Genomic DNA, 25,696 nt, shown 5'->3' with positions numbered 1-25,696 from the left:
TAGCAATATATGGGGGGGGGGGGGGGGGGGTCATAACAATGAGAAGCTGCTGCTCCGTCAATTTTTGTGTTTTTTGTATGTTTTATGTAGTGAAATAACCCGCTTACTACGATGCCCCCACGCTGCATCATTAGTTATAAGAATCCAGTCTGGCTGCTGGGTATCCGTGCCAAAAGGTAATGGAATGCGAAATCCTTGAAAAGAAAAAAAAAAAGAAAGTCGAGCTGCTGCACTCTCCCTGCCGCTACAATAGCCGCTACACACTCATACAATAGAACTTGTTATCTGGGCTTCTTCGCATCACCAGCCTTGCGTACCTCTATTCCATCACCCTTCCACCCTTCTGAACATGAATGGGCTGTGCCCATAGCTCCATGCCGCACCATCCTCCGAAACACGAATGGACCGCATCAACTGCACTGCTCGCAGATTGCTCGCTTGCCCCTCAATCTGCACAATTCTGCGAACGAACTAAGTCACTTGTGCTAGTGTTTATTGGTTGTGTCGAAGTTGCTCCTGGCTGCGTGGTTTCTCTGCTTCGTTTGACCTGACGCCAAAATGGAAGATGGCTGATTTGCCCGCTGATCATTGCCAATGCACTTCGTTGGCTGTGAAAAGAAAGTGCACTGCTATAGATTCGGAAATGAAGGCCAGTATTGTGAAGGACTGCAAAGAGGGTAAAAAAGTGTGTGACTGGGATGACCCTAATATGGGGACAAAGGTTCGTGTACTCAAAAGGTTCTGATGGTTCTCTTAGGCGGAGCCTCCGAGAACCCAATTGAGGACAAAGCCGTTCGTTTCGAACACACACACACAAACGTTTAATGGAACTAAAGAAGGCTGAAAAATAAATAGAAGAAAATAGCAAACATAAAAGAAACACTCAAATACACATCAAGACACACATTTGGGGCTAGTATGAAGCTAAGTAGTGCGCGAGTCCGGGCTTGCCACGATGGCAGGGATACATAACAGTCCCGAAGCTGCGAAGCTGCGACAAGCTGGTGAAAGGAGTGGCGCCGGTCTTACCAAAGGTCGTGGTTTAAGTTGGTTGACCGGGCGACCGGAGCTGGCCAGCTCTGTCTCGGAGAAGTAAACCAGGCGGCTCGGTGGCACGAGCAGACGGCGGCGGTGTTCTGGCCGGGCAGCTGGGTGTAGAGCTCGGGCCCGTAGCCCGACTGCTCTTGTCCTGCCCACGGGCACAGAAGCTCGAACGCCAGCCTCTGGCAGCAGGAGGCACGAGACTGGGGCAGCGTTCTGGCTGGGCAGCTGGCGTAGAACTCGGGCCCGTAGCCCGACTGTTCTCGTTGTACCCCCAAGCACAGACGCTCACCGGCCTTGAGCAGCTGGCGGCACGCTCGGGTAGACGAGCGACGCACAGGAACAGGTTGGCAGGAGGCCCTGGTCGGGTGAAGTCCTGGTGGCTCGGGTCCGGAACCCGACGGTTTGTCTTCAACGCCCGCTCCAGTGGTTGACCTCCTCCTGCCGTCGCTTCCTGGAACTCTCCTGGCTCTCCCCGGCGTCTCCTCTGCGTCTCCCCTGTTCTGCCAGCGCACCACGGTTTTTCTTCTTTCTGGCCGATTAGGCATTCTCCGATTGGCTGCCTGATGCCCCGTGGTTCTACCTAATTGGTTTGCTTTTCTTCTTTTAGTTGTTTTTCTTGCGCCGCGCGTTCACGTGCCGAACGCTCTTCGGCGTTGTCGTTTTTCACCTTCCAGCACGGAATTTGCCTCGGTGCGCGCACTCTCCTTGTCGTCTGCTCCTGACCGTCCCGATCACCGCGCCATGTCGCGCACCACACATGACGGTGACTTGGTGAAGAAGTATGGACTATCGGAACAAACAGTGTCGACAATGAATTGCTTGGCAGAGAAGTTCAACAAAGAAAACTGCTTGTTAGACAGTGGGTGCAAACTCGTTTGACAATGTGCCTATAAGGAGGTGGAAGAGGTTCTCTACGAGTAGTTTCTCAGTGACCGTGCCTTGAACTTGCCCATTACCGGGCCAATCCTGGCCACAAAGGCGAAGCAGTTTGCCCTACTCATGAACAGTGTGGACTTCTAGCCAGGTGGCAGCTGGGTACAGGGCTTCAAAGTGAGGCACGGCATTGTTTACAAAGCGGTCACTGGTGAGGGAGCTTTGCTTGACGTGGAGGCGAAGCAGAAATGGGTTCAGGGAACTTTGCCCAGCATTCTCGACAACTACGTTGACACCAACGCCTCTATCTTTTAGGTACCCATCAGAAAGGCTGCAGCTGGCCCTTCAAGCCCTCTCGTCACCCTCTCCCTGACCTGATTTGCCTGCCGTGGCACTGATGGTTGGCACTATGCTTGAAGCCATTTTGACCGCCTGAGTACATGTTTAGCAGCGTGGTTCGCCCCTTGGCTGTATATGCGCACTCTTTGTTTACCGTGGTCGCTATGTACAAGAAACATCTACAGTGAAAGCTCGTTAATTTGAATCCCGCAGGGATGCTACAAAAATTCGAATTAGTATACAAAATTTGAACTCATGAAAGTCGGAGAAAAAAATCGCTCGGTTCAAGCGCATATATAGCCTGACGTGGTGCAAGCATGTGTGCATATGCTATGTCATGTTGGCGTGAATAGCATCTATAATTCGAAGTACTGGCGCAGCCAACGTAACCAGACGCGGCCAATGCGGTCCGACGTACCCGCCGTTGAGATGGCTCTTGCTCCATCCGCGTGTTCATCGCGCCGACTGGCATGGAAAAAAAAACAAATGTCGCAGTTTCACCCAAAAAGTGAAGCATTGATTGCGATACCAAATTAGTAGATAGCTTTATGAAGTAAGGATAGTAGTTTTATCGGCCGTACAAATTTGTAAACATTTGCTTACTAACTAAATTAACAACTATGGTGTCATGTGCTCACAGATGAATATGAACACATCTCGCTTGATGACTGTGAAAACTTGCTGGAGTGAGGAATCGCTGCAGTAGCAGTGAGCGAATTGGCCTTTGTATGCTCTCACTCCAACGTGAACGAAACGTAGTAAGCACATCGCATATGAAGCTATCGGCACTACACACATTTTGCAAACATCACAGATCGCTTTGCAGATGAGGATCACGCGGGTGCGCCTTTTGGCCATGTCGCAGCTAGCTGTCAAGATATGGCGCCTGCATGGCCATGCCGTAAGCAGCAGCCGCCTAAGGTCAGGGACCTTACAGCCGCTGGAGAAGAAAGTCCCCTCCCTCCGCCTTACCCTTATGCCTTGTGCGCGGCAGGAGAGAGTGCGCATCTGCCCCGCCATCCTCGCTCGCAGACGCGAGGTTGAGCTGCGTACGCTGGCTCACCCTCGCTCGCTTTTGCTCGCACATACAGCATACAATGATGATTTTATCACCTTTGAGCTTTGTGCGGAACCTCACGGGAGAGAAGTAACCCGCAACAGTGGTGTTGGCCATGCCTGGCCAGGTGCAAACGCGTCTCTCTCCAGTCAGGCCTAAACAAAGGGCCGCAGATAGAAAAAGCAAACCCGCACGGCGATGCCGGCTTTGCCAAAGTGCTCCAGCGCACTAGCCACCATGCCCGTCCACGACGCCGCGGAGTTCGTATTATTGGTGATGGTGCGGATTTCAGTGTGAATTAGCGGGATGTGTTACATATTGCTTTCAATGCATTGCTGGATGGACCGCGGCGGCTACTTCGAATTATCTGAAATTTGAATTAACAAGTTGTGAATTAATTGGGCTTTTACTGTACTTGTCGACCTTGGTGTTTGTGATGACCACTTTTCATCATGTGGTACTGCTTTATACCTATGTGCACACTCAAGTGCAAAAAAGAGGGACCCAGGTGTTTCGTTCCACAAAATCCCTGCTGATCTCGAGCTTCGTCAAGAGTGGATCAAGGTGATTTCATCCAAGGATTGTGAGCTTAATTCTATATCGAATTATTCAATTGTGTGCAGTAAGCACTTCATTCAATCTGATTTCAAAGAAAATTCAAAGATCAGCCAGCAGCCACCATAACCACTCTTTGCAGTTGTAGCAGTGCCATTCTTCAACGCCGAAGGGAGTTGTGCCCTGTGTGTTCTGATATGCTATCCTTCGTACAAGCAGCCTCCCCCTAGTAAAGTGCTCAGTGATCCAAGAAGTTGCAAATGGGCACCGGAGCTGGACAGCAATGACATCAGTACCAAAAAAACGACATGAATCATCAATTTCATCAGATTTTGGTGACGCAAGATCAATCGACAACCACATAAAGTCTCCTGATGCCCCTACAACCTTCTCGCATTTTTAAAAGGCGCCTTTTGGGGCCACCAAAGCGATGCCTCCGCAGAGCTTGCATATCGCTTGCCCACCATAACCGCTCTTTGCAGTTTTAGCAGTGCCATTCTTCAACGCCAACAGCGGCGGCTTGTTACACACAATTGGAGCGCACAGGAAGCAGAGTTGGACAGTTAAACGAGTCAACACAATCAGCAGCTGGATGTTAGTTTTTCTCACAACAGCTCTGCCATCGCCCTATTTTGAGTTTTTTTTCATGCAAACCAGTTAGTGTATAACATCTTAAAGGGGCAGCGCAATAAGACGAAGACAGAAGGCACGAACACAGGACAGCACTGTGTTCCTGCCTTCTGTCTTCGTCTTATTGCGCTGCCCCTTCAAGATGCTTCAACCAGTACCAACTTGCCCAAATGTCGATCCTTCTACTGTATAACAGTTATCAGATATAATAATGGAATTTTCGTGACACTTGAATATTGTTATAAGTGGGTTCGACAGTATCTATACTTAGTAATTATTTGAATAAATGAGTCTGTCATTTGGCTTGTAATGATTACCTTAAAAATGCCGATTAATTGTCATTTACTAGGTGAACAATACCGACAGTTTGCTGTTTTATGCTCAAGTTCCTAAAATTGACAACTGAACTAAAAATAGCAGTAATTTGTCTTCATACTTTATATAATGTGAAGGAAAATGACCGCTTGCATAATTATTTCTAGTTTACAAGAGTTAAAAGTTGCTTTTGGAGATTTGGTCAGCTCTGAAGCCATGAGTGTCGCCATGGGTGTCGCCATGTGTGTGGATGCAAAGGTCAAGTGCCTGATGCAAACACCAGCCATCATGTGCCATCCAGCCTGTGAGTACACAATGATGAGCCCTGTGCCATGGCTGTTTCCATTGGTAGAAATCTGGCTGACATGGAGAAAGCTTTGAGACACTCAGATCTCCCTCATAGTGCTTCAAGAAAACCATCTTTGTTGAAACATTGGGTCTCGCTTCTGGTTCCGTGTTTGCTAGGCTTTGCATAGATAGGTACAGGCGAACCTCATTATAACAAATTGGACATAACGAAATAATGTGTATAACAAAGTAAAGGAAATTCCCTTGAAACCCCCATAGAGATCCATGTATTTAAAACCTCGTTTTAATGAAGTGAGATTGACCTGCTAATGGGTAAACAAACTACACTCATCTCCAAAACCAAAAAATATCTGATTGTTGCGCCCCACGTACATCGCTTTCTGCAGGGTTCAGCACTCGTTCGCCATGGCAGTCAAAAACTCCCGCGTTGCCGCGTCGATTCCGTCATCAATCAACACTGGTCGTTCTCACCACTGTGCAAAGCTGTGCACCTGCGCACAAGCAGCAGCTCACTATCACACTTCTTTAATAACAGCTCTCTCTGGCCTGGCTGCGCCATGCTGGCCAGCTAAGCAAGCAGGCGCAAAAGATTAGTGCATCCACTTGTACGCCACCCGCCACCCCAAGCAAAAAAGTGAGCTTGGCGGAAGAGTGGGCCAACGCCTATGGCTAGTTAAAAAGTAGATGGTTCAATCTCGGCCATGTGAGTTGGACCGGGCTTGGTTTTTTGCAAGGGGCCAGCCCGTTTGCTGACGATAGTGGGCTGGCATCACGACCGCAGGTTAAACTATTGTGGCCGCATTCGGCCGACACGCGGGCCAACCACTTCCCCATGACTGCAACAGCACGGCTTGTCTGTGGCCAGCGTTTCTTTGGTGGTATTTGTATTTCGGCTTCTTTTTTGAGGAGACCATTTTATGGAGGGCATCGCCATTTTGTGATCACAGCGTCGTCTATTGTGCGTTGCCATGCTGGTATGTGGGATCGTGCTGGAAGGAGCACGGTGAGTGCTGTTGATGACAAGTGGCAAGTTTTCACACTTTCCCGAGAGGTCTCAACAAGTTGTTTGGATTGCGAAACTTCTTAGCGTGTTGTCACTAAGCTTTTAGCTTTGATGCAGCCGTAATATAGAATGGCGACAGGCCTAGAGGCGCTCCCGCAGCTCTGCCCACAATCGAAATAGGGGGCGAGTCAAGTCTGAACATTGTCGATTCGTAACGTATACATGCAATGTGTTATTATTGTATGTCTAGCCTTGAACTCTTAATATCACATCATGTCTTAATATCACGTGTCGATTCGTAACGTATACATGCAATGTGTTATTATTGTATGTCTAGCCTTGAACTCTTAATATCACTAAAACGACAACAGTCAGAGGTGAAGCCATATGTCATGCGGTGTGTCGCACCAGCGTACATCCAAATCTATGCAACTGCGAAGCTCCAAGGAAGCACACATTGCCAAATGTTGTGGTCCTTAAATGTTCGCAGTACGATTTTCTAAGCATTGTTTATCTGGCACCCGAGCGTCAAGCTTTACAAAATAAAGAATTGCAAAATGACTCTGTTAAAAGGGCTGTTAGCATGTATAACATGAGCTGATGATAGTGGTTGTGCGTAAGCCACAATTAACCAAACACATGCGACGCGTTGAAAGATTATGCACACTCTTAGGTTTCGAATGGGGCCCTGTGCAAGCAAGGGCACTTCACCTACTTGAGAGAGCTGGAAAACAAACAACTACTCTTTGCAACAGCAACTTTATTTTCTTCAGTAATACAGCGCGTGATGAGCAGCGTCGACAGCTTGCCAGCGAGATTCGGAAGCATGGGAGAGCCCATGTGAACTAGGGCCTGTTGGCACATGGCAGCATGCCTTTGGTCACAGAATGCAACAGAACCCACCTTCATTTCTTAGTCAGCACATACTGTTTTCATTATATGTCCTCGGTCAACTTCCACCAGAATCTTGGTTGCCAAGCATGATAATGTTACAACACATTTGAACAGAATAAGTTTAACATGCGTGCACGAAGGAATAGTCAACTTCATCCATTTGCAATAGTTGACCGACTCGAAAATGCACCTTTCTTTCATGTCACAATTTGATCATGGGTGCCCAGTTCCGAGTTTGTTGACAAGTGCTCACTGGGAACAAAACCTTCTGAACATACACGCGATGTCATCAAGTGCTTTCTGTTTATGCTGGGAATACAAAGCGACGCTTCTCTGCTATCGCAGCGGCGGTGTCCACAAAGTCGCTGCGGCAAAGGATGCACTTCACGTTTGCTTCCTATAGCTATTCTTGCAGCCGAGTGCAGCCGAGTGGTAGCCTGTTGACTTTGAGTCATCTGACATTGCAGAAATCCCAGACAGAATTGCACTAATTCACAATTAAACCGCTACCTTTCCAAGCTGTTGCTGGGAGAAAATGAAATCCGCACATACCAGTGTAAGGAAAAGAGCGGTGCGGCGCGCTGGTTCGAGGCCTCCTTCCTCCTCGCTGATAAAGCATTTTATACCGGATGCTTCTTCTTGTGTCGATTGTTTAAAGGCCCCTTGTCACAGGTACCAGCATCTTCCACTTCTTCAAATGGGTTATCTTCACCAGCGGACAGGTCGCGAGTGTAGAAGCATTTCACTGAGCCAGTTATCTTTTTCTTTACCATATTTATTAAAATCTAGGCCGATAGCTTTTTTTTTTTTTCAAATAATCATATTCAAACTCTAGGGTTGGCTTAGGTTCGAGGATTTAAAAAACGAGCTAGTTTGTAATTGAAAATTATAAATGTGGTGCATAGCTAGCGCCACCTAGGAATGTCAGTATCGCAGCCGCTAATAGGCACGCCAGTAGCCAACTGAAGTACACGAGTGACGTCGCCATTTTTTACTTGTGTGGTATCCACGACCTATCGGAACTCCAGACCTGCACAGATACATGGATTCTGTGGGAACCGGTTGCGGACTCTCATTCAACCATTCGCCATTGGTGTCGCTTTTATAACCTGTTTGTCTGCTACTGTACGGTTGACTGGGGCGGCGGTGTAATTACAATGACGGCTGTTGTGTTGCGACGAACTGCTTGCATAGTTGATGATTTTTGCGAACACAATGACAGTGATGTCACTAGGCTTTCATCGGTCACCTGGCTCCAAAAGTTGACTGCCTGAACCTGAAAAACGTTGGTGCATGTAGCCCACTGCTCTCTAAAATAGTACTAAATAGCCGCTCTTGTTGCCTTTTTTCACCCAGTAGCAAACCACATAGATCTTTCACATTAAGTCACATTGTTTGTAAAGTTAGCAAATTGTGTAAAAGTTTCATTGGAAACATTGTAAAGTTCGCTTCTGCGTTTTTTAGCAACTGGAAACCACCGTAACGTTTGACAACAGAATGATTAGCACTCATTTGCACTCTTACAAGTTGCCAGTGAATGTGTCGTGAGTTCAAAAAGAGAATTATGCATACAGCCTAACTGCATACATATCTTTCTATCTATCATATCTTTCGCACCACCGTTATGCTGCCGCTGTACCACGCAGAAAAGCTAACTTTGTAGTTTTAAAAATTTCCGTGACAAAAGGCCTGTAGTGTAGCACGTTTTAAAGCATTGCGGTTGCTTTTTCAAGCTTTCAACTCACCTAGACATCAAACAATATTAAAAAGAACCTATGCTTACCTTTCGTTGAAACAAACTCGACCAATTGCTTGCATAGATTGGGCACAGGAATTACTTGTGAATACTTTCACCGCATTCTCTGCCTTTCATTACCGCACAGCAGTAACTGTAATCAATTCAAGGAAGCTAGTTTATGAATTTTTAAAAATAATTTTTTCCGTCTCTTAATTATGTAGGCTAGGAAAGGGACAGTTATGCCATCTAGCAGTGCAGCTGCCACCTATGCTTGTTGTTTACCTTTCTTGCACCGCTCCTCCACCTCTAATTTCACTATCCAAATGCAAAACATAAGCAAATTTAGTTTTATTTTTATATTTGTTAATTTATTCGTTCATCACCAGTACAAGCGAATTGTGCCTGCCGAAATGGCAGCACGAGCGTTGGAAAAGAATGCAGAAACAGACGACAGCAAACAGGTTATAACTAGCGCCACTCTGCCCGTACATTCTGTCCCTATTGGCAAAACAGTTGAATTAGATCAGGCGTGCTGGGCGAGGGACATCTGTGCAGGTCAAGAGTTCAGTAGGATCAGTAGGTTGTACCGCGTGCGGTGCGGCGTTATTGTAATGGCACCAAACAGGTGATGCCACTGCAGTGCTGCTTTCAATCGAAAAGTTGTGCTAGCCACAGAGGCATCATCAAACGTTTAAGCCGGGCGGGACTTCAGCATCGACGAGAAAAACATCCATCATTGGAGGGGGCAACGGGAGATGCTTTTTGCATTTGTTGCAATGAGGCGATGACAACGTTAAGGAAGATAAGCAGTGATAACAGAGAGGAGTTGTTCACTGAGATCGCTCTGCATTTCGATGCGTACGAGCCATGCAGCACTGCTTGTGCATGCATGGGCAGGCACATGTATGTGAGCTTGCATGCGTCCGCACGCGTACGAGGCTAGCAGCGATGATGATGTAGAGTGAGCTCGGCATGTCCATATTAAATAAATGCTGTTTTCATTTTGTGAACGTTGCCCTCACCGTTTTGTTCAACCTACATTCGAGGTAACTTTTTTTATTTTTTCTGGCTTCGGATATTTGGGGGTCAGCTTAGAGTCGGGGTCGGCCTAGATTCCAGTAAATACGGTAATCACTTTAGGACACATGTTGTAATGGCGGAATTAGAGTCTGTCGACATGCAGCATCTATTTATTTAGAACTAATTTTGTAACTAGGATCAATTTCAAGATATGCGTAGTCAAAGTCAGCAAAATCAGTTGGTGTCCTAATGACTTTCCTCGACCATAACATATATTTGCAGTGCACAGGAAAATAGCTATGACACCAAGGCATTTTTACCACATAATTTGACATAAATCTTCAACAAGTACTAGTTACAAAATTGGCTTTAACTGAATAGGTACTGCATGTTAATGGGCTCATTTTCATAATTGCAACAGATGCACTAAAGTTATTAATTAAAAATATAATTGGCATGATTTTGTCAATTCGCAACTTCTGCACTACTAGTCATTTAGAAAATAATGTCTACCTGTTAAAAGTAACCCAGATGAAGTGGAATGCTGCTATCTGCAACAGAAATTTTTAAAAAAAGATACCGTTACTTAAAAGGAGGCATCCTATATGATTTCCTATTTAATTCATGCATGCACCTACATCTTCACCCTTTGAGGGTCAATTTTTTTTGTCATTATGCGACTGCCCAGGGTCGATTTTTTTATTGCAGATTCCAATTCATCTTGGGTATCTATATAAAAATAATTTACCGTAATTTTTCTAGGATGACCGTAAAGCGAGACAAAATATCTTGCGTTGGTATATATCTATTCTTAATTCATGAATAACAACAATAAAAAAAAGAAATAAACTTAGAATAAAAAATATGATGCATTGTTATAGTTCAAGGCGTAAAATATGCGTACACGAGAATATTTCGCACGAGTCGGATGTTCCTGCTCTTACACTAATATCGTAATCGAACTGCATAGGTGCGCGCACTCAAGAAAATTGTGCGGTTGTGTGACTGTCAAAAAAGCAAAACGTGTGGGAAACTTCTGCTAATCTTCATCTTATCTCAAACCAGAGGCAATTAGTTTTCGCGAGTCTCTAAAAAAGCAAAAAGGAAAGCAACGGAAACGCATGCACGGCGACATCCTTCCTATACGCACCCCTGTGAGCACTAAACAAGCAAGAAACAAGCGATCGCCCTTTGAGCGATTAGTAACGAGATAGCCATCAGTTTTGCAAGCGCAAGAACCCGAAACCACCCACGAAAACAAAACCCAAGCCGCTACCCGCGCGCACGCTCCAATGCACGAGCGGTAGCATATATAGACGCACGGTAGCGAACTAGCGCTAAGGCAAACTATGCAAAAAAGAGGGAGGCGTGCGAAAGAAATTTCCTGCATTCCCACATAGTGGCCGCACATGACAGAAAAGAAAAAGTTAGGAAATTTCTGCGCTTTTTAAACGTACAGACGGCACCGTAAATAGCATCGACCATTTTTGGACTTGTTCGCGGCGCCGTATATTTACGTCACTGACCCTCAAAGGGTTAAAGCCCTCTATAGAAGGCTAGCATTTTGTACACAAATTATCACTACAGTTGGTTTTGTGGAGTTCTATGGAAATATTTTGATACAGACAAAAGAGAAATTGGAAAACTTTGTTGTGAAATGTAGTAAGAGTAGGGTAGTGGTAGGGTGAAACATAAAATAATCAATGACAGTCTTTTATGGGCATTTGAAAATGTCCTTCCTTGAATTGCATTTGTACGTTCATCAGAGAACTGTGCAGCCAGGTCACTTGACTGCATCTGCAATGGTCCCACTCTGGCATCTGAAATAAAGACGTGTACTATGTAAGTTTCAGAAATTTGACCTTGTGACAAGATAGATAAAGTAAGCCCAGGATCCTTAATAAGTGACATGGAAGTCAGGTGATTTGTATGGACAACACATACTATATTCCCCAAACGCAATGATTTACACACTCAACAAACAACTGAACAATGATAATTGTGAGTGTCTAAAATGTCTGGAATCCCTAACATGCCAAAGCACACATCGACTGTCCTACTCGGAGGAGTGTCATCGTGATTGGCGTGGCGGTTATCGTGGGCGATGCAGTCGGAAGTCTAGCACCTCTCGAGGTAGCTTGTACCAGACCGTGACTCGGCAGTAGTAGAAGCATACAGCAGGCCGGCAGAACACCAAGCCGCTGCAGCACAGGTCAGTGGCTAGCCAGCCACTGTTGCTGCAAGCTGCGGGCACGTCGGATCACCTGGTCCGCAGGCGGGTATCTCTTTGGTCCCAGGCCGGGAACACTGCTGGCTGCCAGGTGAGCCGCAAGCGCAGAGCAAACATCACCAGGTCTGCATAGCTGCAGGACACTCGGTCAAAAAAAGCCGCAACTTGAACCACCGGTCAGCAAGCTCCCATCTGAACCATTCCACACTCAATGCTTTCTAGCCGCACGCAGCTCTCGCTCTCATGGCCACGCATTTTCGTTGTTGCGTCACAGCTGCATAATCCACGTCACAAATGCCGTTTCATCTTCGCCTCATCGCGGCCACACCATCCACACCATCACAGACTTGTGTAAATATTGTTCAGCTGCTGAATATGGAACCAGATGTTTTGTGGGCTCTCAAAACCCTTTAAGCATTGTGCTTAGAAACAGGTTCTGACAAATGCAAAATTTTTCACCACAAACACTAAATGCGCATTGTACAAGCACATGTAGTCTCGCGTTACTTGGCCTCAAAATAAACGTTGCAAATATCTGACGCAAGCGGGGCAAAATTAGTCTTCATATTTTCTTATGCACGTCCGCCCGACCACACTGTACATACATTGTGCGCACGAATATAGCACGCCACGGGCATTGCATGCACACATCGGTGCTCCATGCAAATCACGATGCACTCACTCTCTTAATTCTCTTGCCCGACAAGCTTTGGCATGTGAACTCTTGCACATTAACAGCCACAAAGACCACAAGGCATTTAATCCAGACCGCACTATTAACATGTCAATTTCAATAGATCCGAAAGCACGGACGAGCTCTTGAAACAAAGAAACGCAGCCTCAATAATACTTACGCGCACTCTCTCAAGATTAATTCTACAAAATATGAACTCAAGTAGTGTAAGTAGGACGTCCAACTTGGGTGTAAATATGAAGGTCTGTAGGAGGTGAAAATTTGCTGGCTGGATAGCCCATGCATTTCTAAAGCGGATTTCTCGCGAACAAGAAGCGCATTGCCAAAGAAACTGTGCAAAGGTGAGCCGTTCAAGCAGCCACTGCACTGAACGCTTTTTCCCACCAGAAGGTCCCACTTATCTCCTTGCCGCTCTTTCTTGTCACGCCTGAAGTGTAGGATACATGAGAAAAAGAGAGAAAAATAACAGTCACCATCTACGCGCCTGCCTTTTGCCGATTCCTTCCCCATGACTTCTGCCTGATCGACATAAAAATTTTAACAGCGCAAACACATGCTACCACAAAGTATCAAGGATGAGACACAAGCGCTGACTGTCAACTAAATTTTATAGACGGAAGACGGATACCTTATAGAAGGGGAAAGGCAGAAGTGAAGGGGGAAGCGAGTGATACAATTGGGGGAAAAGACATTGCGCATCGATGAACGAACGTGCCAGTAGTCAACGGAATCAGGCGCAGAAAAACAAGAAAACGAAAAAAACTAGAAAAGAACTAGAAAAAGGCGAGGGATACTAACATACAATCAAACCAGCAGTCGCTTCCAAAAATTGAAGCTCTGCAGCAAAAAGTGATACAGAAGGCGTGCTTACGCACTTGCTGCCATATTTCTGTATGTGGAACGCTTCCAAACTGATGAGTGTCGGCACTCTTGCCGAGAATCTTTGTCTCTCCCAATCGAGCCTCGCATCCTGTGCATTCAATTATGTGTGCGACCAAATGTGCGTACTTGTCCTTTAAGTTACTTAAATTTCGGGCATGTTCCCAAGCGTTCATTAATGCAGCGGCCGGTTTGACCGACATAAGCCTTTCCACACTTCAAGGGAATGGTGTACACCACTCTTGTGGAACACTTGATGAACGGCTTCTCATGTTTTAGCTGACAACCTCTTTTTTTAGAGTTGCAGATGCGTGGGCATAACTGTGCCAGCTTGTTGGGTGTCGAAAAATCAACGGACACCCCATGCCTGTTGGCTACCTTCTTGAGACTGTGCAAAGTCTTGTGCAGGTACGGCACAACCAAAGGCTTGTCGGTCTTCCGATGGCCATCTTTTCTTCGTGTTCCCAGTTTTAGCTTCTAAAGGAGGGTCTCAGACACAGCAATCAAGACCGAATGGGGGAACCCCGCCGACAAAAGTCAGCTGGCCTGATTCTCAAAACTTTTCTGCATTAGGTGTGGGCATGACATCTGAAGAGACGATTCCAAACAGTGCGACGCTATAGCTCTTTTTATAGTTTTGGAATGCGCTGAATCATATGGTAACAAATCCTTTTTTGCGCGAGCGAAGTAGCCCCAGCAAACGTATTTTTCATGAAAGGTTAGTCTCAGGTCTAAAAACTGTAAAACATCAGCGTCAGGTAGTTTGTGGGTAAAATTGAGCCCAAGTGCATGCTTGTCAAATGCGTTTAAAACTTCACCTACTGTAGAGAGGTAGTTGAACGCCATCTGCTTTTTTAAAAGCACTAAAAAGTCATCTACGTACCTAAAGACCTTAAAAACGACCCCCCCCCCCCCCCATAAGAAAGACCTATCTAAAAGTTTATCTACTTTTGCTAAAAATATATCACAAAGAATTTGGGCCACGCTGGACCCAATGCAGATACCGTTGCACTGCAAAAAAGGCAGGTTGTCATACACAATAAAATCAGGTAAAACTGCAATAATGATATAAAATTATCTACTGACAAGCCTGTTGAATTCCGGAATGATACTTCGCCGTTTGCTTCTATGCATTCTCTAACAGCCAACAAAAGTTGATCTTGAGGCACAGAATAAAACAAGTCTTGTACATCTACGGAAAAACCAAAGCCAATGTTATCTGTGCTCTCAAGAAACAGCGCGAAACCTTATATAAGGGGAAAGGCAGAAGTGAAGGGGGAAGGGAGTGATACAATTAGGGGCAAAGACAGTGCGCATCAATGAACGAACGTGCCAGCAGTCAACGGAATCAGGTGCAGAAAAACAAAAAAACGAGAAAAAACTAGAAAAAAGCCCTTTCATGTCTGCCTTCCCCTTATATAAGGTATCCGTCTTCCGTCAATAAAATTTAGTTGACAGTCAGCGCTTGTGTCTCATCCTTGTTACTTTGTGGTTGCATGTGTTTGCGCTGGTACAATTTTTATGTCAAGCATGCACCAACACACCCAGAAAGAAGTTTTAATGAAGTACCTTTCTTGTTCCGTGGGCCCTTCCTTCTGTGGTCTTCCCTCATCTCGCATCACTGACCTTTTACTGACCCACATCGTGAACGCTACATGCCAGGCAAGACGCTACGCCTTCTGTATCCGTAAGGGCCTCGTCCCAGATGAAGTAAGTGCTCTCTTTGGCCCTGTAAAACCGTCGTGGGGACACATTAAAAGACTGTGCAGATTGATGCGGTCAGAACTGTGGCGGCAAGTTCGTCTTTTTCAAGATTGGCTTCGATTGGTTTGCTACGTTGACCACCCCAGATGGCTCGTCGCTAGAAAGCTAGCGTCGCTGATGAAAACAGCTGCTCAACTCACGGAGTACCATTGGAGGTGCCTTCTGAATCTGTTGCTGTGTTGTTTAAGTAACAGGGACATAACACAGGCGACTAAAAGGAGTGTAACCGTCCTTGGAAACGTTTCCCTGCCTGAGAACGTAACACGTCTCCTGCAGAAGGGCCCAAAATATGGATTGGAGCCTGGTGTCTCAGCCCATGGGCTGATTGCAAGGAACAGAAAATTGGCCATGAAAGCAAGAAATGAAGAGGACCGGGACCGCTGCCTTTTGAGAGTATAGACTGTCTGCGGAAGTGCTCACCAAATTTTCTTGACGCGCAGAATCATAAAATGTGTTAAATGGCATGGTTTCTTTGTTTAAAAGAAATAACCTTATGCTTGTTCAAGTAGACAAAGAGACTGGATTTGTTGTTCTACCAAAGAAAATGTACAATGAAAAAGCGCAATTGGCCATCAATAAGAATTTTGAGCCTGTTAAGAAGAGTGCCGTTAGGGTCAAGATCAAGTTTATTAACTTCTGTAAGGAATTAAATCTTGACAAACTTGCGAGGGATATTGCTAATAGCAGAGGTAGTAGCCTAAACGCATTTTTTACAGCCAAGACCCACAAACCAGATATTCCATTCTGGACTATCGTTAGTGAAGAAGGTTCGTGGCAAATAAACGTTAGTCAGTTTCTGCAAAAGCATCTCAAAACACTTGCTTTGCATGATCCGTTCCTAACAAAGAAATCTACGGATGTCGCGCTGTTTCTTGAGAGCACACATAACATTGGCTTTGGTTTTTCCATAGATCTACAAGACTTGTTTTATTCTGTGCCTTAAGATCAGCTTTTGTTGGCTGTTAGAGAATGCATAGAAGCAAATGGCGAAGTATCATTCCGGAATTCAACAGGCTTGTCAGTAGATAATTTTATATTGTTATTGCAGTTTTACCTGGAATCTACTTTTATTGTTTACGACAACCTGCCTTTTTTGCAGTGCAACGGTATCTGCATTGGGTCCAGCGTGGCCCCAATTCTTTGTGATATATTTTTAGCAAAAGTAGATAAACTTTTAGATAGGTCTTTTTTGGGGGGGTTTGTTTTAAAGGTTTTTAGGTACGTAGATGACTTTTTAGTGCTTTTAAAAAAGCAGACGGCCTTCACCTACTTCTCTACGGTAGGCGAAGTTTTAAACGCATTTGACAAGCATGCACTTGGGCTCAATTTTACCCACAAAATACCTGACGCAGATGTTTTACACAACACAGGCCTCACAGCACACAGGCCTGTGTTGTGTAAAACATCTGCGTCAGGTAGTTCGTGGGTGAAATTGAGCCCAAGTGCATGCTTGTCAAATGCGTTTAAAACTTTACCTACTGTAGAGAAGTAGGTGAAGGCCGTCTGCTTTTTTAAAAGCACTAAAATGTCATCTACGTACCTAAAAACCTTTACACACACACACACACGCCGGCCTCACAGCACACATAGAATACACATATACACTCCAAGAATTATGCCTTAAGGGCAAGTCTTTATCGCAATAAAAAAAAAAAAAGATGTTTTACAGTTTTTAGACCTTAGACTAACCTTTCATGAAAAGCACGTTTGCTGGGGCTACTTCCCTCGCGCAAAAATGGATTTGTTACCATATGATTCAGCGCATTCCAAAACTGTAAAAAGAGCTATAGCATCACACTGTTTGGAATCGTCTCTGTCGCAGAAATGAGACGAGACAACTGCATTCGATGCGAACGAAATCAAGATTCTTCATTTTTTTATTGCTTCTTGTAGCGTGCGCACATTTGGAGCCCGCTGTCTTCTTCTTTCTCGTCTTGTCCGCTCCCGTGAGTTTCAAGAGTTCCTTCAGAAGTCGTGCCCGCACCTAATGCAGAAATGTTTTGAGAATCAAACCAGCAGACTTTTGGCGGTGGGGTTCCCCCATTCGGTCTTGATTGCTGTGTCTGAGACCCTCTTTCAGAAGCTAAAACTGGGAACACGAAAAAAAGATGACCGTCGGAAGACCGACAAGCCTTTGGTTGTGCCGTACCTGCACAAGACTTCGCACAGTCTCAAGAAGGCATGGGATGTCCGTCGTTTTTTCGGCACCCAACAAGCTGGCACAGTTATGCCCACGCATCTGCAACTCTAAAGAAAGAGGTTGTCAGCTAAAACATGAGAAGCCGTTCATCAAGTGTTCAAGAGTGGTGTACACCATTCCCTTGAAGTGTGGAAAGGCTTATGTCGGTCAAACCGGCCGCTGCATTAATGAACGCTTGGGAACATGCCCGAAATTTAAGTAACTTAAAGGACAAGTACGCACATTTGGTCGCACACATAATTGAATGCACAGGATGCGAGGCTCGATTGGGAGAGACAAAGATTCCCAGCAAGAGTGCCGACGCATCGGCAAGCATCAGTTTGGAAGCGTTCCACATACAGAAATATGGCAGCAAGTGCGTAAGCACGCCTTGTGTATCACTTTTTGCTGCAGAGCTTCAATTTTTGGAAGCGACTGCTGATTTGATTGGATGTTAGTATCCCTCGCCTTTTTCTAGTTTTTTCTCGTTTTCTTGTTTTTCTGCACCTGATTTCATTGACTGCTGGCATGTTCGTTCATCGATGCGCAATGTCTTTTCCCCGATTGTATCACTCCCTTCCCCCTTCACTTCTGCCTTTCCCCTTATATAAGGTATCCGTCTTCCGTCCATAAAATTTAGTTGACAGTCAGCACTTGTGTCTCGTCCTTGATACTTTGTGGTTGCATGTGTTTGCGCTGTTACAATTTTTATGTCTAGCATGCACCAACTCGCCCAGAAAGAAGTTTTAATAAATTCTGCCTGATCCAACTGCCACAGGCAGTTGACGCGATCTGCCTTTTTCCATTCTTTCGTTCCCCAATCCCCGACAGGCGCTGTGTGGCACGTGCTTGCTCATAGCAGAAATACCACTTTTTCACCTAGCACCACCATCACCACCTATGTGGCAGAGCTGCCAGAAATGCGGCATCGTGACCTGTGATGTCACGCTCCTGTTCCCATATATACCAGCGTCTCACCGGCAATAAACGCTGCTCTTCTCCGACAACCGGCTTGCTTGCAAGGTGGCAGCGTTCCCTAGTCGGCATGTCGACGCCAGCATCCCTTCTTCCACTGCGGAAGCCCTTGGACACATGAGGCAATGCTTGGCTTGGATGGCAAACTTGGAAAAGTGAGTTTACCTTGTTTTCTACTGCCACTCAGCTTAGCAAGCAAAGCAAAGATGTGCAGGCAGCCACGTTGCTAGTAACGATTCGTGAGGAGGCTAGAAAGGCGTACAGCACGTTCAAGTTTGAAGCAGAAGACAAAACGACGTCGACATCTTGTTACAGAATTTTGAAGATTTCTACAAGCCTGAAACGAACGTAACCTTGCAGGAATTCCATTTCGAATCACCAAAAGGAAAGAGAGAGCTTCAGTGAATGGTTGACCGAACTACGCATAATAGCTAGAAACTGTGAATTTGGAGTGCTAGAAGATCGCATGCTGTGCAGCTGCATTATTCTGGGCATTCGAGACAAGAATTTGCAGGAAAAGTTAATCGCTGAAAACCCTTCGTATCAGAAGTCTGTCGATATCTGTCGCGCCCATGAGCAAGGGAAAGAGCAGTTTCGCGAGATAGGCGAAGCAGCTGCAACCACTCAGGAAATGAGAGTTCATGCAGTAGCAAGTGAAAGAAACGTCTGCAGTAAATGCAGCTACCAGACACATGGCAGCGGAATGTGCCCTGCGAACGGGAGGACTTGCAAACAGTGCGGCAGGCAGAACCATTTTGTCCAAGTATGCAAGACGCCGCTGCCATCACGAAACGTGGTTCAGAGACGCAGAGATTTGCGTGGGCTGCATCTAGAACCAGACGAGGACTATTTCTCGGAAACTTCACGAGACGTGGTTCAGAGACGCAGAGATTTGCGTGAGCTGCGTCTAGAAGCAGACAAGGGCTATTTCTTGGAAACTAACGGTGCATACCATAACAACAGACAATTGAAATGCAATGGTCGCCCGATAAAGATAAGTACACATGTCAATATTGAAGACACACCGCTGATGTGCAAATTAGACACGGGTGCAAACTGCTGCGTTATTTCGAAACGAGACATTGAGACGCTACCAGATAAGCCAACAGAAGCCTGCTGGGTCAAGCTTACGACATTTTTTGGACACAAAACTGCATCGAATGAAAAAGTACCGCTGTTACTTTCAGCGAACAACAAATCTCATAAAAAAACATTTTTCATTGTAGGGCAGAATGTGCCGGTAACACTGAGTGGCTCAGCAGCGGTACGTTTGGGGTTCATCAGCCGCTTGCAGAGCATTGAATGTGAACATATTTACCTCCCAGCACAGTCTTTTGCAGAAGTCTTCAAAGGGCTTGACCAGCTAAGGGACTTCGAGTACAGTATGAAGCTCAAGCCCGGTGCCGTGGGTATCATTGTGCCAGCTAGAAGAGCCGCTGTGGCCCTACAGCATGTGGAAGACCAAAAAGTAATAACAAAGGTAACTGACCCTACAGAATAACCCAGTCCAATGATCACAGTAGTGAAAAAGGACAAAGTACACATTTGCCTGGATCCAACAGAGCTAAACAAGTCACTGTTGCACGAGAACTATCCTATGCCAACAATAGAGGACAGAGTTCCGCGACTTTCTGAGGCTGTTTTTTTTTTAACTTTTGATGCGGCTTCTGGATTTTGGTAGATTAAACTGCTCGAGTCAAGCTAAAAACTGCACTATGAGCACGCCGTATGGTCGCTATCGGTTTCTTCGAATGCCATTTGGCATCCCCTCGGCCTCAGAGATTTTCCAAGCAGCAATGCACCGCCTGTTAGAAGGGTTACCGTGTGTAGCAGTAGTCAGGGACCACATACTGCTCTGGGGAAGGACTAAAGAAGAGCATGATTACCACTTGAAACTCTTGTTGACATACTGTAAAGAACACACTGAACGATTGAACCTCAAGAATTGTATTTTCTTTCAGCCCCAGGTGCGTTACCTGGGCCACATATTCAGTGCAGAGGGCCTGTAAGTAGACCCGCAACGAGTGCAAGACATCCTGCAAATGCTGGTGCCCAAGAACAGCAAGGAGCTACAAGTGTTTCTTGGTACGATTAATTTCGTACAGTGATTCATTCCAAGCATGTCTTGCGTTACTGCCCCATTGCAAACCTTACTGCGCAAAGACATTGCATGGGTGTGAACCGAACAGCAGGAAAAAAGTTTCAGAAAATTGTGGCAGTCCTTGGCGCAAGCACCTGTGCTATCCTACTTCAATCCATAAAAAGTGTCACCCTCTCAGTCGACGCGAGCCAATTCGGTGTTGGTGCAGTGCTTTTTCAAGAAGGCCGCCCTGTCGCTTTTTCGTCTCGATCACTCACGGACACACAACAGCGCTATGCGCAAATTGAAAAAGAAACGCCCGCGATTGTGCATGACTGCACGAAATTCCACGATTACATTTAGGGCCAGCTAGAAGTAATAGTCGAAACCGATCATCGTCCTTTGGTGTCAGTTTTCAAGAAGCAGCTGCACCAGTGCCCCCTTCGTTTGCAACGCATAAGGCTCACCTTGCAGTGGTATCCCATCAATGTTATCTACAAGCGGGGCAATGAGCTATTTCTTGCGGATGCTTTGTCACGATTTTCGAGCGAAGTGTGTATGGCTGAAGAGACCAAACAGTTTCAAGTAAATGTGCTCGATTTTGTTTCTGCTTCCAAAGCACGCAACGAAGACCTCCTTGCAGCAGCTGATAGCGATCCAACCCTGCTCAAGCTACGAGGATATGTGGAAACAAGCTGGCTGGACGATAAATGTGACATCCCGGAAGCTGTGCGCCCCTACTGGTCATACCGGGAGAACATACACACCCAGGATAGCCTACTGTTCTGCAGCAAAAAGATAATCGTTCCACACTCGAAGAGAGCAGAAATATTGAGCCTCCTTCACGCTGCACATTCATGAGCTGATAAAATCAAAGAACGAGCGAGAAGCATTATGTTCTGGCCCAACATGTCCGCGGATATTGAATAGTACTGTAGAGCTTGTGAGGTCTGCCAAACGCATCAATCGCGGAACCCGAAGAGGCTGGTTTTGGTGTCACGAACTGCCTAGTTTACCCTGGGAACCTGTAGGAATGGACTTGTTCTCTTAGGGCGGCCGACAGTTTGCCATAATCAACCTTTATTTTTTCATTTTTGAGCTAAGTGAATTCCAAAACGTCACTGCAAAACTGCTGAAATCATGGTGTGCGGATATTTTAGCTGTTCATAGACTTCCCTTAAAGCTGTGCAGTGATAACAGCCCACCATTCCACAGCGCGGAATTCAAAGAGTTTCTGAGCACATTAGGTATCGCACACGTAACTTCGAGCCCGTATTACCCGCACTCTAACGGAATAGCTGAGAGGGCTGTCCAAGAGGTTAAGAAACTACTAAAGAAATGCTTGTATAGGACACCCAATTTCCAAATGGCTTTACTTGAGCGGTGCAATACCCCCAGGGATGCGGTGCTGAAGTCCTCTGCGCAGAGACTCATGGGGCGACTGACGAGAACCCTGCTCCCAGTACCCACAAGGCACCTGGTGCCAGAGACGGTGCCCTGCAAAGCTGTTCATCGCCGTCTGCAGGAAATACGTCAGCGCCAGAAAATCTACTACAACCGCGGCTCCAGACAGCTGCCCCCCCTATCGCAGGGGTAACAGGTAACAGCCTACGACACTCTTCACAAGACCTGGGCACCTGCCATCTTCCTGAGGCCAGCGGAAGCACCACGTTCAGTGATCCTGAAAATGGAAGACGGCCGGGAGATCAGGTGGACCTCAGAGCATCTACGCGACATGGCCTCACAACCACACGATCCTCTAGAGTCTGATGTCCCAGACGTTGTGGGGATGCGTGAATCTCACGCGTCCCCTGATATGTTGTTTTTCCCGCAAAGCTTCGTCTCCTGCAGTGCGGCTTCGCCGCGTGGCCCGGGGCCCGTGGCGGTCGGCGTGGTTGAAGTGCAATACGAGAGATGGCGCGAGTGTTGCGCTGCTAACGACGCCTCACGGCAGGGTTACTTGGGGACGCAAGGGAGAACACGCTTTCTCTTTGGTTCGGGACGGCAAGCAGCGCGGACGTGTAGCGCGTGCGCCGATCCATGCTTCTGCGCGACTGTCTCGCGTGGCCGCCTTCGAACGCGCCACCGTTCGCGTGACTGTACGCGCGAACGACCAGGCGTTGGGATCCAGCATGGGGCGAACATATTCGCCCGTTATCCGGTCGCGGTGAGTCGGACTTCTAGATTTGTCGCGCCGCCCATGGGCGTGTTTTGTGGATATCAACTCGGCTAGCAGGAATTGACCTTTGAAAGGTGCAATAAATGCCCTTGTGATTGTTTGCACTACTGTGTTGTCGTTCCTTTGTCCCAAGAGTACGATTGAGAATCCCACATCTGGCACCCAACGTGGGGCTCTTGGGGCATCGGACGATAGCTTTAGCAGTTTTGCTTTGTTCGAGACCTTTGTTTGAACCGAAGCGTAGGGCTAGCGGGGATTTTGATCGCTAGCATTGGCGGCGTGCTTTCTTGAGCGAGGCGACAGTGTCTGTAGTGTGTTTGAACTTATCAACATGCTAAGCTTTGTCACAAGTGTCTTTTTTAATGACATTCATCGGTACGAGAGCCACACGGTCTGCATCCTGGGAGAGCGAGGCTTAGCGCCCAGGGAGCATTGGCAAGCCTGAGGCGAGTGAGTACGGAAGCCTCGTGGGTGGTCCAAATTTCTTATGTAAATAGATTCTTCTATCTCTTTGACTCTGATGAAGTCGCGGCTCTGGGAGCCGGGTGGCCGTAGGCCACGGGTTCCACTACGGGCTGACTGGTATTGCGGCCTGGCACCGGCCGCTCCGACACTGTCTGGGACGGTGGGCGCCGTCAACTCGGATGCTGTGTGCACCGAGCGGGGTAGGACCACCTAACAGAGCTGACGTTTCCTCGCGGCTGCCTGTTTTGCACCCATTTTGGGTGTTGTTTTTTGGATGCCGGTTGTTGTCAGGGTAGCGACGCTTTAGGCCTAAGGCTTAACGAAGCTGCCTGTCTCACGTGGAGGGAGACAACCTGGTGGACCGTGGCGTTGAGGTGTTGCACTTTGCTTCCCTCATTCTAGTTAGCCTCGCACGAATTGAAATTACTCGTTCGACTCAAGGAAGCGAGCTTCGTTCACATGAACTTAGCATCTGAGTAGCTGCCCGATCTTTTGCTAGCCGAGCTGAACATCGCACCACGTGGGCGATGTGCATGCAGACTTCCTCTCCCTTGCACTACTTCAGTGTTTTCCGAGTGTGTTGAGTGTACGAAGCTTGAGTGGAGCCACCCCTGGTTTGCTGTCACCTGCACATAGTCTGCGCTGCTGCCCTGGACTGCGATCGAGCCACCCCGGGCAATGGTGATGCTATGGCCAGTTCGGTGCAGCGACTTCGGCGGCCGCCTGTATCCAGCTCGCAACCCTCGGCGGCGTAGAAAAGAGCCAGCGGTCACCTACAACTACTGTGGCTCTCGCCAGCAGGGCGCATCGGCGCGAGCGACGCTTGCTCATTCCGACTACTGAATCGCCATTTCCGGAGTCCTGGCCTGGAATCGTGCCGTCGAGTCTGCAAAGCTGCTGCTATGACCGGTGGACGCCAGCGGTGTATCCAAGGACAATGTCGGCTCACATGCTATGGACAGTGTGTGGACATTTCCTCAGGGCAGCCACTGTTGCATGTACTATCTTGTTCGCGAAGCACGGGTTGATGTTAGACCGTGTCACATGTTTCACCGGAATAAGTAGTGATTTAAGGTTGGGGGGATGTGGGGATGCGCGGCTCTCACGCGTTCCCTGATACGGTGTTTTCCAGCATAGCTCCTGTCTCCTGTAATCCTGCTTCGCCGCGCAGCCTGGGGCCCACGGCGGTCGGTGTGGTTGAAGTGCAGTACGAGAGATGGCGCGAGTGTTGCGCTGCTAATGCTGCCTCACGGCGGGGTTACTTGGGTGCGGAAAGGAGAAGGCACTTCCTCTTTGGTTCGGGATCGGCAAGCTGCACGAACGTTCCGTGAGTGCGCCGATCCATGCTTCTGCGAGACCGTCCTGTGAGGCCTCGTTCGAACGCGCTACCGTTCGCGTGACTGTACGCGCGAACGACCAGGCGTTGGGATCCAGCATGGGGCAAACATATTCGCTCGTTATCCGGGCGCGGTGAGCCGGACGTCTAGATTTGTCGCGCACCCATCGGCATGTTTTGTGGATATCAACTCGGCTAGCAAGCATTGATCTATGAAAGGTGCAATAAATGCCCTTGTGATTGTTTGCACTACTGTGTTGTCGTTCCTTTGTCCCAAGAGTATGGTTGAGAATCCCACAACGTTGAGCCACCTTTGCCAGACCTACGACGAAGCACACGGTAATGCCGCAAGCCCTGTCTGTACCCATTGCCTGAGAGACGTTGAACTAATTGTTAAAGAAAAGAAGGAGGAAGATGTGGAAGAGCTGCCAGCAACGCGGCATCGTGACCTGTGACATCATGCTCCTGTTCCCATATATACTAGTGTCCCACCAGCAATAAACGCTGCTCTTCTCCGACAACCGGCTTGCTTACAACTCCTAGAAGAGGAGAAAAGAAGCTGGCACCAGCTCTTAAGAGTAAAGCCCCTCCATACACGTTTTCGATGACAAAGCGGCGTTGGTGTGTAGATGGAGGGGCTTTAGTCGAGGGCATCCTATAAGATAGCCAAAAGTGTGGGGCAAGCTTAAAGCCGACATCTTTGCCAGTCTCCAAGTTTCTACCCCATATGTTAGCACTGGTAGAATGCATTGATTGTACACCTTTCTTTTTAGTGATAATGGTAGGCTTCCAGTAAGGGTCTGAGTATGTCTGCCGTATGCGTCCCAACCCAATTTTATTCTTCTGTAAATGTCCTTTTCATAATAAGAGTCCCCTGTAAGTAATTGTCATAGGTAAATGTATTCCTTCGCATACTCTAGAGACTGACTTACAATCCTGAACTCTTGTTCCCTTGCCAGGCTATGGATCATTATTGTTTTCTCACATTAATCTTCAACTCCACTCTTATACTCTCTTTATTAAACGTCCTCCATCATTTGTTGTAACTTGTCCCCAGTGTTGCTGAACAGGACAATGTCTATTTATTTTGAGAAGAGGTTTATTGGGGGGGGGGGGCGGCTCCTAACACAAAGGCTCA

General features: G+C 47.0%; 1 protein-coding gene across 11 annotated transcripts in view; it reads left to right on the top strand.

Moving 5' to 3' along the window:
• LOC142580219 (DENN domain-containing protein 2D-like) overlaps positions 1-25,696 on the top strand; it is a 674,834-nt gene that overhangs the window by 34,561 nt on the left and 614,577 nt on the right. The window lies entirely within an intron of this gene.

The sequence above is a fragment of the Dermacentor variabilis genome, chromosome 4 (assembly GCF_050947875.1).
Source record: "Dermacentor variabilis isolate Ectoservices chromosome 4, ASM5094787v1, whole genome shotgun sequence".
Taxonomy (NCBI): domain Eukaryota; kingdom Metazoa; phylum Arthropoda; class Arachnida; order Ixodida; family Ixodidae; genus Dermacentor; species Dermacentor variabilis.
Note: the sequence above shows the minus strand (reverse complement) of the source record. Positions and strands in the feature narration are given on the sequence as shown.